Here is a 13707-nt window from a genome sequence, read left to right on the forward strand (position 1 = left end):
GTAGTGTTCGGATGTTGTCTGTTGCTGCGATGAGGGCGGTTTCGGTGCTGTGTTTAGCTCGGAAGCCGGATTGTGAAGGGTCGAGGGATTTGTTGGATTCGAGGAAGGCGGCAAGCTGATTATTGACGGCTTTCTCAATGACTTTGGCAGGGAATGGGAGGAGCGAGATGGGGCGGTAGTTCTTAAGTTCAGTGGGGTCTGCTGTGGGTTTCTTCAAGAGGGCGCTGAGTTCGGCATGTTTCCAGCTTTCCGGGAAGGTAGCGGAGTTGAAAGAACTGTTGATGACGTCGCGGAGATGGGGTGCGATGATGGAGTCTGCTTTGTTGAAAATGTGATGGGGGCATGGGTCGGTAGGCGATCCTGAGTGGATGGAATTCATCAGGCGGATGGTATCTTCAGTGGTGATTGTGTTCCAGGCGTAGAGGGTGTTAGAGGGCGGTGTTGGTTCGGAAATGGATGAGGTGGGCATGTCGTCGGACTGGTTGTTGAAGCTGCTATGTATATCGGCGATTTTATTGTGGAAGAATGAGGATAGAGAGTCGCAGAGGTCTTGGGAGGGAGAAATATCGTTTGTGCCGGCTGTGGGGTTGGTGAATTCATTGACAATGTTGAATAGTTCCTTGCTGTTTTGGGCATTGTTGTCAAGTCGATCCTTGAAAGCAGATTTCTTGGTGGATCGGATCAGTTGATGGTGTTTGCGGGTGGCGTTCTTGAGGGTGGCTAGGTTGTCATTGGTTGGGTTTTTTCTCCAGGTTTTCTCGAGAGAACGACAGAACTTCTTGGATTTTTTAAGGTCATCGTTGAACCAGGGGGCTTTTTTGCTGCCTTGCTTGATTAGATGGTTTTTGAGGGGTGCTAGTTCGTCAGCGCTGTGGGTGATCCACTGTGTGAAGTTGGTGGCTGCTTGGTTAGGGTCCGATGAATTGGCAGGGGGGTTTTGGTGAAGCGATGCAAAGAGCTGGTCGGTGGTGATTTTGTTCCAATTTCTTCGGGGGATGGGTTGGGGGGTTGTGTGTCGTGGGCTTTTTGTAATTGAAGTGAACGCAGCTGTTGTCCGTCCAATGGAGAGCTGTGGTGTGATCGAAGGAGATGTGCTTGCTGGAGGTGAAGATAGGGTCAAGCGTATGTCCGGCAGAGTGGGTGGGGGTGTCTACCAGTTGTGTGAGTCCTAGATTGGTCATGTTATCCAGAAGGGTGGTGGTGTTGTTGTCGTTTTTCTTTTCCAGGTGGAAGTTGAGGTCTCCCAGAAGAATGTAGTTTTCGGAGGAGAGGGCATGTGGGCTGATGAAGTCAGTGATGTCTTCGCTGAATTGCGTGCGGGGGCCAGGGGGTCTGTAGATGAGTGTGCCTCTGAGTGTGGTATTGTGGTCAGTGTGAATCTGGAAGTGAAGGTGTTCGGCGGAAGCGAGGTTGTCATCGGAACTGGTCGTGATGCCGATGGTGTTCTTATGGACGATGGCGATGCCTCCTCCTGTTTGGTTGGTACGATCCTTTCGGATGATCTTGTAGGCTTCTGGGATGGCTATGGCGATATCGGGCGCTGATGAGGCGTTCATCCATGTTTCTGTGAGGAAGGCGACGTCCGGCGATGTAGTGTCGAGTAGGTTCCAGAGTTCGATGGAGTGTCTGTGGACTGAGCGGGTGTTGATCAGGATGCACTTTAGGTGGTTAGTATTGGATTTCTGTTTGGAGTTTGTGGATTTGGTGTGGGTTCTGATGCAGTCGAATTTGCAGGAGAGGCAGGTGAAGGGACCATGGGTGTGTCCAGGGGCGGCTTGATAGCAGTTTAGGAGTCGGCCAGGGTTAAGGGCGGAGAGGGTTGTGGCGTCATAAGTAATGCGGGCGGATTGGGAAATGCGGGGGCCAGGGGGTCTGGCGCTGGGCGCGGTGCAGGCGCGGACGGGCGTAGACGGGCTTACCTTTGGCGCACCTTCGGCGCGCATGGGGCGCGACCGCTGCGCGTGAACGCTGCGCGTAAATGCATCAGTCATATGTAGATAGTGGGAGGGGGAGGGGCGAGGGAGGATCAGCTGGGAGGCGGGGAGCGGGCGGAGAGCCGGGCTGGGGCTCACAACAACAACACAAAATGGCTGCAAGCCAAACGGCGGCTGGGACGAGCTTGGGGTACAGGTACAGGTAATGGAGGTCACAACAACACCAGTGAGATCGGCACAATCAGGCGCGAGTCTGCAAGCAGGCACAGGCAGCAATGTCAAATTATTAAATAATTAATGAGCAGTCTAGCGGCACAGCGTGGCAATGAAATCTAAGGCAGAGGCAGCAATGTCCAATCAATCAGCAAACAATGCGCAGTCTTTCAATTAAGTGATGGCAGAGCAGCTTAATCCAAAACGAGTTCAGAAGAAGCAGCGCGAGCAGCGCTACGATACCAGGTTAAGGCTGAGGAGCTGCGAGGGGAGCGACCTCCTTCGAGGGTCTCAGGGCGGTCACACACTTCCTCACATGGACAGGTTTTTTCACACGAACAGAATCACCCACAACAAACTCAATCTCCTTGAAATTCTTCCTGAAATCAAAGTACTTCTGTTTGTTTTGGGTCAGACTCACAGGACTCGTCACACTGACATCAGACCACTGCCCTCCTTTGACCCATTAACTCATCCAACTGGGACAAAAGCTGGTAGTAGCTTTACGACCTAGTAACAACTCAAAAGGTATAACACTAGTGGACGAATGAGGGGTGGTGCGATAGAACCAAAGCATGCTCTTGACTGAGTTAGCAACCACACACTTATTAGCAGGCACTTTATGCATTCCCCCAACACCCTGTTCATTCGTTCTACTAAACCATTGGTTTGGGGGTGATACAGTGAACACAAGATGCTTAATTCCACTGGTCTGAAGAAACTCCTCAACCTCACTGGAGACAAACTGTGTGCCATTGTCAGTCACAAGGGTTTTGGGAAAACCCTCCTTAAAAAACATCTTTTAAGATTTCAACAACAGTCTTTGAGGTCACTTCCCTCAAAGCATGACCTCAGGCCATTTAGAGTAACAGTCCATCATGACCACCGCAAACCTCGAGGACGCATCACGCGCGTTATAGCAACCAACAATATCAAGCCCTAACTTCACCCAAGGTGCAGACAGCAACTCAATGGGAGAAACAGAGGAGTGCGCAATTTTACAGACTTCTCACAGCTAGAGCAAATAACACATGTCCTTACCATTTCATCAACCTCCCTATCCATGGAAGGCCACCAAAAGGATAGTCTTACCCGTTTCTTCATCGTAGTGGCTCCCAAATGCCCCTCATGAGCATACAAGATGATACCAGCTCTCAAACACACTGGAGGAACCAAATTGTTAGCTCTCATCAACAAACCATACCCACATATTTCATGACTGTCAACATAGAGACGTCAGGTCTGAGGGCTTGATGCCATTCACTCTCAGAACTCCCACAACTGTGGGAGGTCGACAGCCGCAACAATAAACTCTTCCTTGTCCTCCTCACCCATAAAACTCATCTTCCACAATGTCAGAAGAATGTGACAGGTAGTTCGCATAGCCATTCTTACTCCCAGGAATGTACACAGACAAGAAATCAAATTGCAACAGTTTTGATGACAAGCGAGCAATACAAGAAGTGAAGCTTCTTACATTTTTCCCACTCAAGATGAATATTAAAGGGTTATGATCAGTGTGGAGACAAAATGTTCTGCCCCAAATAAAATGTTGAAATTTCATCACAGCCCACCAAGCCAACAGCTCCTTCCCGAAGATGGAATACTTTTCTGTGGGAGACAACACTTTTGATGCAAAGCCAATGGCCCTGACCTCCCCGCTTTCGGTTTGGCTCAAAACAGCCCCCACACCTACATTACTTGCATCTACAGTCAAGGTGCAAAGAAGTTCATGATCATAATGCTTTAACACTTTTGACATAATCAGCTGTTGCTTGATCCAGTAAAACACATCTTGGCATTCACCACTTCACTCGAACGCAACCCCCTTCATGAGCACTTGTGATAAGGGCCTCAACTTAGTGGCAAATTCTTGAACAAAACGTGAATAAATTCACAAAGCCCTAAAAAAGCCTTATCAGAAGGGGCCTTAGTCTTGGTAATGGAACCCACAAGACTTTACTTGGGAAGAATATCCTGGCCAGTGACCAAATGCCCCAACTACTCAACCTCCTTTGTAAGAAAGACACACTTGTCCCTACGCAGCACCACACAATTAGACTGAAACCTAGAAAGCACCTCTTGAAGTATGGCACCATGAGCAGCTCTATTGGGAGCAAATACCAAAATGTCACCCTGACAAATAGACAATCCATCGATCCTCTTAAGCATGTTGTTCATAAAACGCTGGAAGACAGATGCTGCTGACGAAAGGCCAAACGGATTGAGGACACACTGGAAAGTACCAAAAATGGAGCCGAAAGGCAATACGATGTCTAGACTCAGAAGCTAACTCTACTTAGTGGTAAGCAGAGGCTAAGTCTAACTTTGAAAATACTTTGGCATCCTTTAACCCTGCTAAAAGTTTGTTGATGTTGGGGAGGGGATGGGAATCCACCCAAATCTCTTTTTTTATGCAGCAGAGATCAACACAAACTCTCAAGTCCCCATTCTGTTTACAGGCAACTACCAGGGGAGAAAGACACTGGGAGGAGTCAACATGTTCTATTATTCCCTTTGTGCACAGGGAATTAAGCTATTTCTCTAAATCCTGTCTTATACTAAAAGGAACGTTCCTAAGCTTGTGATTTATGAGTCTTGCACCATCTTTCAAAATAAACTTATGCAGGTAGTCCCTGACCTCCCCAAGCTCACCAGAAAATCTGTGAGGAAATTTGTTAATGATTTCCTCAATATCCAAATTGTCCCTTACAACGAGAACATGTGCACTGGTCCCAGCCCTGAGTACCATGCCGAATAACCCCTGGTGAAACTAGCCCAAAATATTTAAGCCTTTATGAGCAACGTACACTTTCCCAGCAATTTTCCTTCCTCTAAACTCCATGATATTTTCAATGTACCCAGACAAATTGATTTCACGCCCTTCATATGAAATTGCTTTACAATCAGGGGATAAAAGTGGTCTAGAGGGCCAAGTTCTGTCAAAAAGTTCTTGCGTGATCATGGAGATACAAGCACCAGAGTCTACCAGAAGTCTCACAACCTTATCCCCAAACTGAACCTCAACATAGGGATCCACACATAGATCTGGATTGCCCACTTTGACTTCCTCATCTTGTACCACCTTGACCATGTCCCTAAGATCTTTAGTGATGGACTCATCACTGTCACAAGACATGTTTTCATCCATGACACATTTGACAGAGGAAGTTTTTTTGGCTCTTCCAGCTTGACAACCGGTCTGTTACAAATTCTGCAGGCCACAAACTTAGCCAGGCACTTGCTACCTTTCATGTCTGCCTTGTACCCACACCTAAAACAAATATTTTGTTGTGAGAAGAAAGAATTTTGTTTATCACCATAACCAAAACCTGACCTGTCAAGAGGTTTGCTGTCCTCAGTCTCCTCAGAATCCTTAACTTTGACAGCAGAAACTTCCTCACTGTTTTTGGTCTCCAGTTCCTTAGCCAACAACTAAGATGTTTCAATGCTCTTGGCCAATTTAGTAGTATCCTTCAACGTTGGATTTCCCATCAAAAGAAGTTTCTGTTTGATCATTTTGTCTGTACAATGACAAATGTATTGGTCTCTCACCAACTGGTCTGCAAAATGTTCGAATTGACACTCAAAAATTAACCTGCTCCGAGAGGTTATATAAGTGTCAACGTCCTCACCAGCATTCTGAACACGTAGAAAAAACTTGTGTCGCAGCCCAACTAACTAAACTAGCTTGGACGTCAAACTTGGTTTGAAGTCTTTTCATGGTGTCTTGATAATCATCAAGAATGTCTTCTCCTTCAATGACTGGTGGAGGCAAATGTTTCAAAATCGCACTGCCTTCAAAACCTACAGAATGAAGTAAAAGGAATTTTCTTCACTCAGACCTGAAGCGATTAACCTCAATTGCACCTAAATATATCTCAAACCCATCAAACCACTGTTTCCATTTGATGGGAGGATCACCAGGTGTTTCCAGAAATTGAGGTGGAGGTGTTACAGCTTGCAAACTTGTACAGTATACACACAATGAAGATGTGGTAATAAGACTGATCAAACTTAAAATCACCAAGCTGTACAAACTATGTGCACAACTCCTCTGACAGTGAGCAGTCAGGTGAAAGATAATGTATGGTGTGCGTCTTCACCGCAAACCAAAATTGTGTCTGGACTTTGGTGGCTCACAGCGTTATGCGCACTGCCGAAATTTGACACAGGACATGAAAGAAAACCTTTGTGTCCAAAAGACAATGCACTTACCCAAATGCAACGTCCTACCAACACGACGAACAGTCTTCTGAACAGCGGTATCCCACACTGGATGCACAATATGAGGCAGCTGTTCAAATCAAAGGGATACTCCACCGAAGAGTAGGCTTTGTTACGCAGCTCCTCTGTTAATCGGGACACACCGCATACACTGCATATCACGAACAAGAGAAATCAGGGAAACATGATCAGTAAGGCCGCAGTCATTCTGGGTAATGACGCACTGAAACGCAAGACTTGCATTGCACCCTTGTCACAAGATGTGCTCCATCAGCACGTCAATACGACGCTGTGATATCGTACTCACCTCGTCGTCATCAGTGGTGAAACGCAGGACCCTCCTTGCATTTCACGTCACACACCAACCGTCTAATGTGCACTCTGCCCACAGTGCGCCAGCTCTAGACAGTCCTGTCAATTAAACAACACCTTGAAACGGCAAACAAAGACACCACTGATGAACTCTCTGCAGACAATGATCAGCAGCAGGAATCTGCAGCTAAAATGCAGAAAAGGGTTTTCGCAGCTCGCAGGCACGCAGGTCCGTGTTGATGGCCCAGCACTCATCGCCAAGAAAGATGTAGTAAGGGAGACATAGAAGGCCGGTAAGGAGACTTTGTATCATTAATGTAACGCAGGACCATCATAGGCAGAGCTGTAGAGGTGTCAACAACCACCAACTGAATCCACCACCAACGCTCAGTACGGAACCCTCACTCAGTGAGGTTCAGAACCTAGGAACATTTTAGTATGAATAAGTATAAGCTACTACAGTATCCACACCGCTGAACACCAAAATGTTTAGGTGGATTAGTATGGGGTAAGTATCAACCTACCACTAGCAATAAGGCTACAAACGCAATAAAAGGTCCAGTCAAGGTCGCAATACATCAGCCCCTGGCTCAACCCTTGGTAGCTGGCTTCGAGGTAGGCAGGATTAACTCAGGAGACAGGTATGCAAAGCAATTAAAAACGCCAATACATTGAATAAGTAAGACACAACCCACAATAGAAATCCCACGCCAATTTAAATAGGAAATATTTGATCTTTACAGTGACACCAAAAATGACATAAATTCTGTATAGGGAAACAGGGATATGAATTTTTAAAGATTAAACATGTGTAGTGCTTACAAACATATACCATCAACTTGGGACATCTGGTCGCGCTTGACTGGGACAAAGTCAAAGTTTCAGGCCGACTGCAATGGAGCCCTGGTCAGGTACACAAAATATTACCTTCGAACTTAGAAACTTTTCTGGAGTATATTCTCTTGATGTCATACAGTCTGCTCCAGGATGCCGATTTTGATGCAACGTCATTGGATTACTTCTCCGGAGGCCCCGGTCAAATCCTGGATGGCTGGAGCTATGGCACTTTCAGGGGGACAAACCTGAATTCCAGGCCGGGTTGCGATTGAAGGTAGCCAGCTTGACTCTTGATGTCGAGCATGTCCCATTATAGAGCTTTTTCCAAACGTTGTTCCAAACTTCTGAAACTTCTTGAAGTTCCTCTTGAAGGTACAACATGTCCAAAGCACAAATCCAAGGGTCTAGAAGCTCTGAGATGGTCCTTGGAAGTTTGGATCTACAATTTCAACAATGCACCTGGCCAATTTCTTAAAAGTCTACTGGATGCACTCCAGGATGGGGACTTCTTGGGGGAGATGGTATAGATGAGCTCTGTTAAACTGTTGCTTTCAGAAAGTCCATTCATCAATCCTTTTTGAAGCAAGGCAAAGTCCTCAGGGATTTAGTTCCAAGTGTGTAGCGGGCTCAGTCCTCCAGAGAGCAAGTCTTTGGGATGCAGACCAGGGTTCCAGCAAGGCAGTCCTTCCTCTTGTAGTTTCATGCAGCAAATCTGAGTTGCTATGCAGCCCTCACATATTTATTTAATGATCTGGGGTGGCAATCAGGGGGGTATCCCGGTCCAATATGGTGCAGGGTGCCACATAAAAGCATGATAGCTTTCTCCAAAGTGTTGTATTTTCTTGTTCCACAAAGCACTGCACTGCACTTTAAAATTCAAGATGGAGAATTACTCTCCTGGAGAGTAAAAGCTGGCTAAACCAACTAGCTGGTGTGGCTCATTTCCATTAACACCTCCCCTCCAGACTTCCTGCAAATTCCATTACTGAGGCTGCCACCTGGCTTGGGGTGCAAGAAGAGGGGTTAGGCCTGGCTGGCTCTCTTTGAAGTTGAGTCTGATTTACCCAGCCCCCATCCTGGCCTGTTCTTTGCAGCTGCAGAGCTCCCTCACCAGATAACCTTTCTCTCCCTCACCAGATAACCTTTGCTCTAAACAAGCCACTTATCACCTAATCAAAGCAGCTTTACTAAGCCTGTTAAGGTTGACCAATTAGGAGTGGCTGCTAAAAGGCTGGATTTTAGCTCACAAATACGAAAGTCCTATAACTTCTTTTCTGTACCCATTATGATAAATTCAACAGTGGCAAGTTGTTGGCTTTATCGTTACCAACCTTTTTTAGTCCTTGAATGATATTTTGAGCACCTTCCTAGCAATATTTATACATACATAACATTTTACAATGTTAGCCTATGGAGCTAAAAATCTACAATGGGGAACATGAAATTGGAAGTTTTTCCATCCCCAGGGCATATAAAACACATTTTACAATGTCCCTGTATATAGTTACATGGCCCAAATCGTAATGTATCACATAAACAAACCACAAGCCTAAAACTGTAACGTTGACGGGGGGCACAGAAAAATATAGGCTGACTCAGCCTCTAGGCCCCTATAGCTAAGCTCTGCTTTGAGGACTGGAAAGCGAGATCTGCAACGTACACTACAGACCATGGTGACCAGGGGTGTGAAGCTTCAGCAACAATTGGCTCTTTGCTCTAACGCTACGACCGTCCATGATGCTTGACCTGCTCTTCGCACCGAAAACCTCATACTTGCAGCTGCCTTCAAAACAAATGGAACTCTTTGTACCGGACATGAGAAGGTAACTCTTCAGTGATATGAACATGGTGTCTCTTTCTGCTTTTTGGTGCTGTTTTCACTAAAAAGATTTAAAAGCATAATCTCAGGCTACACTGATTGGATGTTGTTCATTTTGGTGTCAATCTATTTATTAAATGTTGTTCTATTTCTTTAAATTGATTTTGAATTTTTCTTGTGGTATGTTTTCATTATATTAGTGTTTGTTTAAACATTGCCATTAAGTTTAGCCTGACTGCTTTTGTGCCAAGCTACCATAGGGTTAAGCACATGTTAATTTAGTGATTTTTGCGGTTCAACCTCACAAGCACTGTAGTTGTCTCCTGAGTGAGGCTTCCAGCACTGTCGACCAATAACTCAATTTCTTCCACCTCACTTTTCGCCACCGTAGGCAGGGCTAGGTACACACATACCTGCCAGGATACCCTTGCAGGTGATTGTCCACTTTATAAATACACATAACATAGCTTTGACTATGGAAATTATGGGCGCATATAAACAAGAAAAACATGATCTGGCACTGAGTGTCTTCCATGCAAACAAGTGGACGCAATCGTGATCACCTCACCCCTCGGTCTGGGGAAGCCTTTTCGGTAGGAGGGATGTGAGTTGGACTCTTATTAGTCTATGACTTCTCAGATGGAGCCATCTGTCAGAGTCATACCAGTGCCTCTCATAATGGGCTTGTGCCACTAAATAATAAGCTTCCAAATTGAGCAACTCAAATCTGCCTCAATCATGCAGGCGTGACAAGCACCGGTAACATCAGTGGGGCACGGTGGGTGGGAAGTGGAGAGACGATGGGTTAGGGAAAGTAAAAGAAACTAAATTTAAAAAACCACTTACCTTTCACTCTCCGCATCGGTGATGCGGCAAGTGCAAAGTAAGTGGTTTCATTAATTTTTTTATTTTACCTTCCCTATCCCGTCGCCTGTCCACTTCCCCCCACCCACCCTTTCCTGCCACACCGCTGTTACCTATGCCAGCCGCGCCTGCTATCACGTGAAAGAGTTAGCATGTCCCAACAGATTCTGAGCGCCTTATTTGACCATATGACTTGCGCCAATAATGTTTTAATGCTTCTGAAGAAGGCTTTTAGTCAGGGGAATCATAAATGAGACTTCGTACAGGAACTTAGGAACGACCATCATTTTAATATGTGCCCGGGTATGCCATTTATAATGGGACAAAACTGATTTAACCCGAAAATGAGGCCCACACCTCAAACCTGAAAGATGAAGGAAATGTATTTTATCCATTTCTTATTTCAGTGAACAGCAAAAATAATGTCAAGTACATTTGATACATATTTTGGCCTGATGCAAATATAATGTTCTCGTTTCTGCAAAATAAACAAATGAGCTAAACAATTTACTTTGCGTTTTATAGAAACGTATAGATTTTGTGTCATGTTTTTACAGATAAGTCCATGCCACCGAGATCATTTCAAAACATCAGGGCTATGATGCAAATGTATAACTACAACAAGGGCTAACTATTTTGCTCACACGACTTTTGCATTATGCAGGTGTTGTAGCGTGATTTCTCTCTTTCTTTCTTTACATTGATATTCCCTTTTCTCTTCATCCTGAAAGACTGCAGAATGTAGCATGATGTCACGGAATGTTGGAAAAGGAATATCAATGTAAAGAAAGAATGGAGAAATCACGCTACAACAGCAGGTTGAAAAATCATGGAAAAGAATGGCTGCAAACCCGCTCTTTGTCAGTTAAGGGGGGGGGTACATGTTAACATGCAGTGTTCTGCTTTTAGGAAAAGCGCATTCAGCAATACTTCATGAGATAGAAGTATTTCTAAGTGTATTGAGTTCCACTGTATGTTCAGCCAATAACGGGATCCTGGCTTCTAGCCTATTAATGTATTTTGTTCTGTTTTGACCTCTAAAAAGACTCTGCTCATATGACTTGCATTTTTTGTGTTACTTTTATTTTTTTGTAGAGATTAAGGTTTGGTAGCTATTTTTCTAATGGCTCGCTTTCTGTCTGTGTGTGTTGTGTTTTTTTTTTTTTTTACTGAGAGCGGCCGCCTCGTGTCTGCTCCTGCAGTCTCTTCTGTGCTTGCATCTGTTCAGAGGCCAAATTTAGATCAGTATTAATAGAAGCGCTACGAAAACTCGCCGTGGTGTGTTCGTTGTATTTCATCGTGTTGTTCTCGCCACAGGGACCTTTTTAAAGTGACCACTATACAGGTAAGTGAGCGCTGATCGGATTTTACTTTTCCTATTATTATCTCGGTTTTACACGCGAGGTTTGTTTGTTTCTGGTTTGTCGCTTTGTCTTTTTGTCTTGAAAGAAAGACCCTAATGCTAAAAGAGTATTTTTCAGCTACCCTCATGATCTGTATTATTATTTTTATCTTATAGTTATATTAATTTAAGAAGCAATGTCTTCGACTTAAAGACAATAAGGACTACATATAAACATGTTATATGTATTTTGCTAAAAACTACAGGACGTACTAGAAAATAACAGGTTATACAAATGAACTATGTGAAGAATTATTGGCTTTAAGACGCGGTTATCAGTATATTTGGATGCATCTCACAACAACCACTAAGGGGCTACGCTTCCATTGGTGCAGCTAGTGTAGTGACAGCAGAGAAGAGTTTTTTGAAGGGCTCACTGAAACCTTTTTATAGATGTATTTTATACTTCTGAAAAACAACCAGTGGGCCCGTTTACTTCCTTGCACTGCAAGAACCATAGCTATGTAAACATGTGTGATAGCATGCAATGCACTTGGCAGTGGAACACCTTTTAGGTGTGGTGTTAGCCAAGAGCCTTTGATTTTACGAAATGTATATGTATAATATGATTAAAGGGGCAGTCAGCCAACTTTCTTCCTCCATTGGTCTGTTGCGTGTCATTCACATTTTGCTTATGCTCACTACAGTATACAGCAAAGGGGAGTGGGTCAGGCTGTTCAAAACCTCACTTTGAGTGACTGCATTTTGCTCTTTCACAAGAAGCACATCCCCCACACAAGTTGGTAGCCTTCAGTGGCAGTGTTTACTCTTTACAGGACACATTCCAGCTTTATCAGTTCCTGCCTTTTAGATTAGATCCATTTTACAGTTAATAAAACCTTAACAGAAGCAGAAAGCACAAGCTGTATTTTTTAGTATTAAAAAATATCATAAAATGTTCCATTAGCACTAGGCTTGGGCAGAGTTCACAGAACTCTGCGAAGTGCTGGGAAAACTCAGCGGAGACTGCCAGCGGTGGAATCTGTTGAGTTGCGCTGCTTGCACTGATTTTTAGCGCCGGTAGTTTTTCCAGTGTTGTAAAATCAGCTCATACAGAACTTCGCATCACGCCAGAGGGTGCTGCTTTCGGATGTATGTCATTACATTGCATAGTAATACCACTTGTGCCTTTACAACGGCTACGCGATGTCAATGACATTGCATGCCATTACATCGCATACTTTTACCACGAGGATGCCTTTACCACGCATGCCATTACAACGCAAAGGCATACGTGGTAAAGCAATACTTGTAGTAAAAGTTTACAAGGTAAGTTACATCCCTACACCTACACAACACACTACTCCCACCCCTACACTATCCCTAACCCAAAAACACTACCACACCACAACATTACCCACACTACTCCCACCACTACACTACCCTAAACCCTAAAACACTACCCACACTATTCCCACCCCTACACTACCCCAAACCCCAAAACACTACTACACTACAACACTACCCACACTACTCCCACCCCTACACTACCTAAATCCCTAAAACACTACAGCACTACAGTAAACACTAAAGCACTACACTACACAAACACTACTATACTACTCCAAAACCTAAAACACTACACTACGCAAACACTACTACACTACCCTAAACCACTACACTACACAAACACTACAACACTACCCTAAACCCTAAAACACAAACACTACACTACCCTTAACCCTTAACCACTACACTACTAAAACACTACTATACTACCCTAAAACACTACCCTACCCTAAACCCTAAAACACTACACTACACAAACACTACTACACTCCCTAAAACACTACACTACCCTAAACCCTAAAACACTACACTACATAAACACTACTACACTACCCTAAACACTAAAACACTACACTAAACAAACACTACTATGTTATGTTAACGGAGCTTATATAGCGCTCAGCTGCCCCAGCGAAGAGGCGCCCCGGCGCTTAGAGCTACAAGATAAGGTACGCACAGCGGCCACAGACAGAGAGGAACGCCTGAAACCCAAGGGTTAGGCTAACGGAAAGAGGAAGGTCTTGATGGCTTTTCTAAAGGTACTTAGACAATCCGTACCTCGGATCTGCTCTGGCAACAAGTTCCATAGC

General features: G+C 44.6%; 1 protein-coding gene and 1 long non-coding RNA gene across 2 annotated transcripts in view; one reads left to right on the forward strand and one right to left on the reverse strand.

Annotated features, from left to right (window-relative positions):
• The window catches only part of LOC144821341 (uncharacterized), a 399934-nt gene that overhangs the window by 94074 nt on the left and 292153 nt on the right, over positions 1 to 13707 (reverse strand). The window lies entirely within an intron of this gene.
• Positions 11409 to 13707, forward strand: part of YIPF7 (Yip1 domain family member 7) — a 623048-nt gene continuing 620749 nt past the window's right edge. The window contains exon 1 of the mRNA XM_078678244.1: positions 11409 to 11551. The gene's annotated coding sequence lies outside the window, so the exon portion shown is untranslated. The remainder of the gene's footprint in view (positions 11552 to 13707) is intronic.

The sequence above is a fragment of the Lissotriton helveticus genome, chromosome 2_2 (genome assembly GCF_964261635.1).
Source record: "Lissotriton helveticus chromosome 2_2, aLisHel1.1, whole genome shotgun sequence".
Taxonomy (NCBI): Eukaryota; Metazoa; Chordata; class Amphibia; order Caudata; family Salamandridae; genus Lissotriton; species Lissotriton helveticus.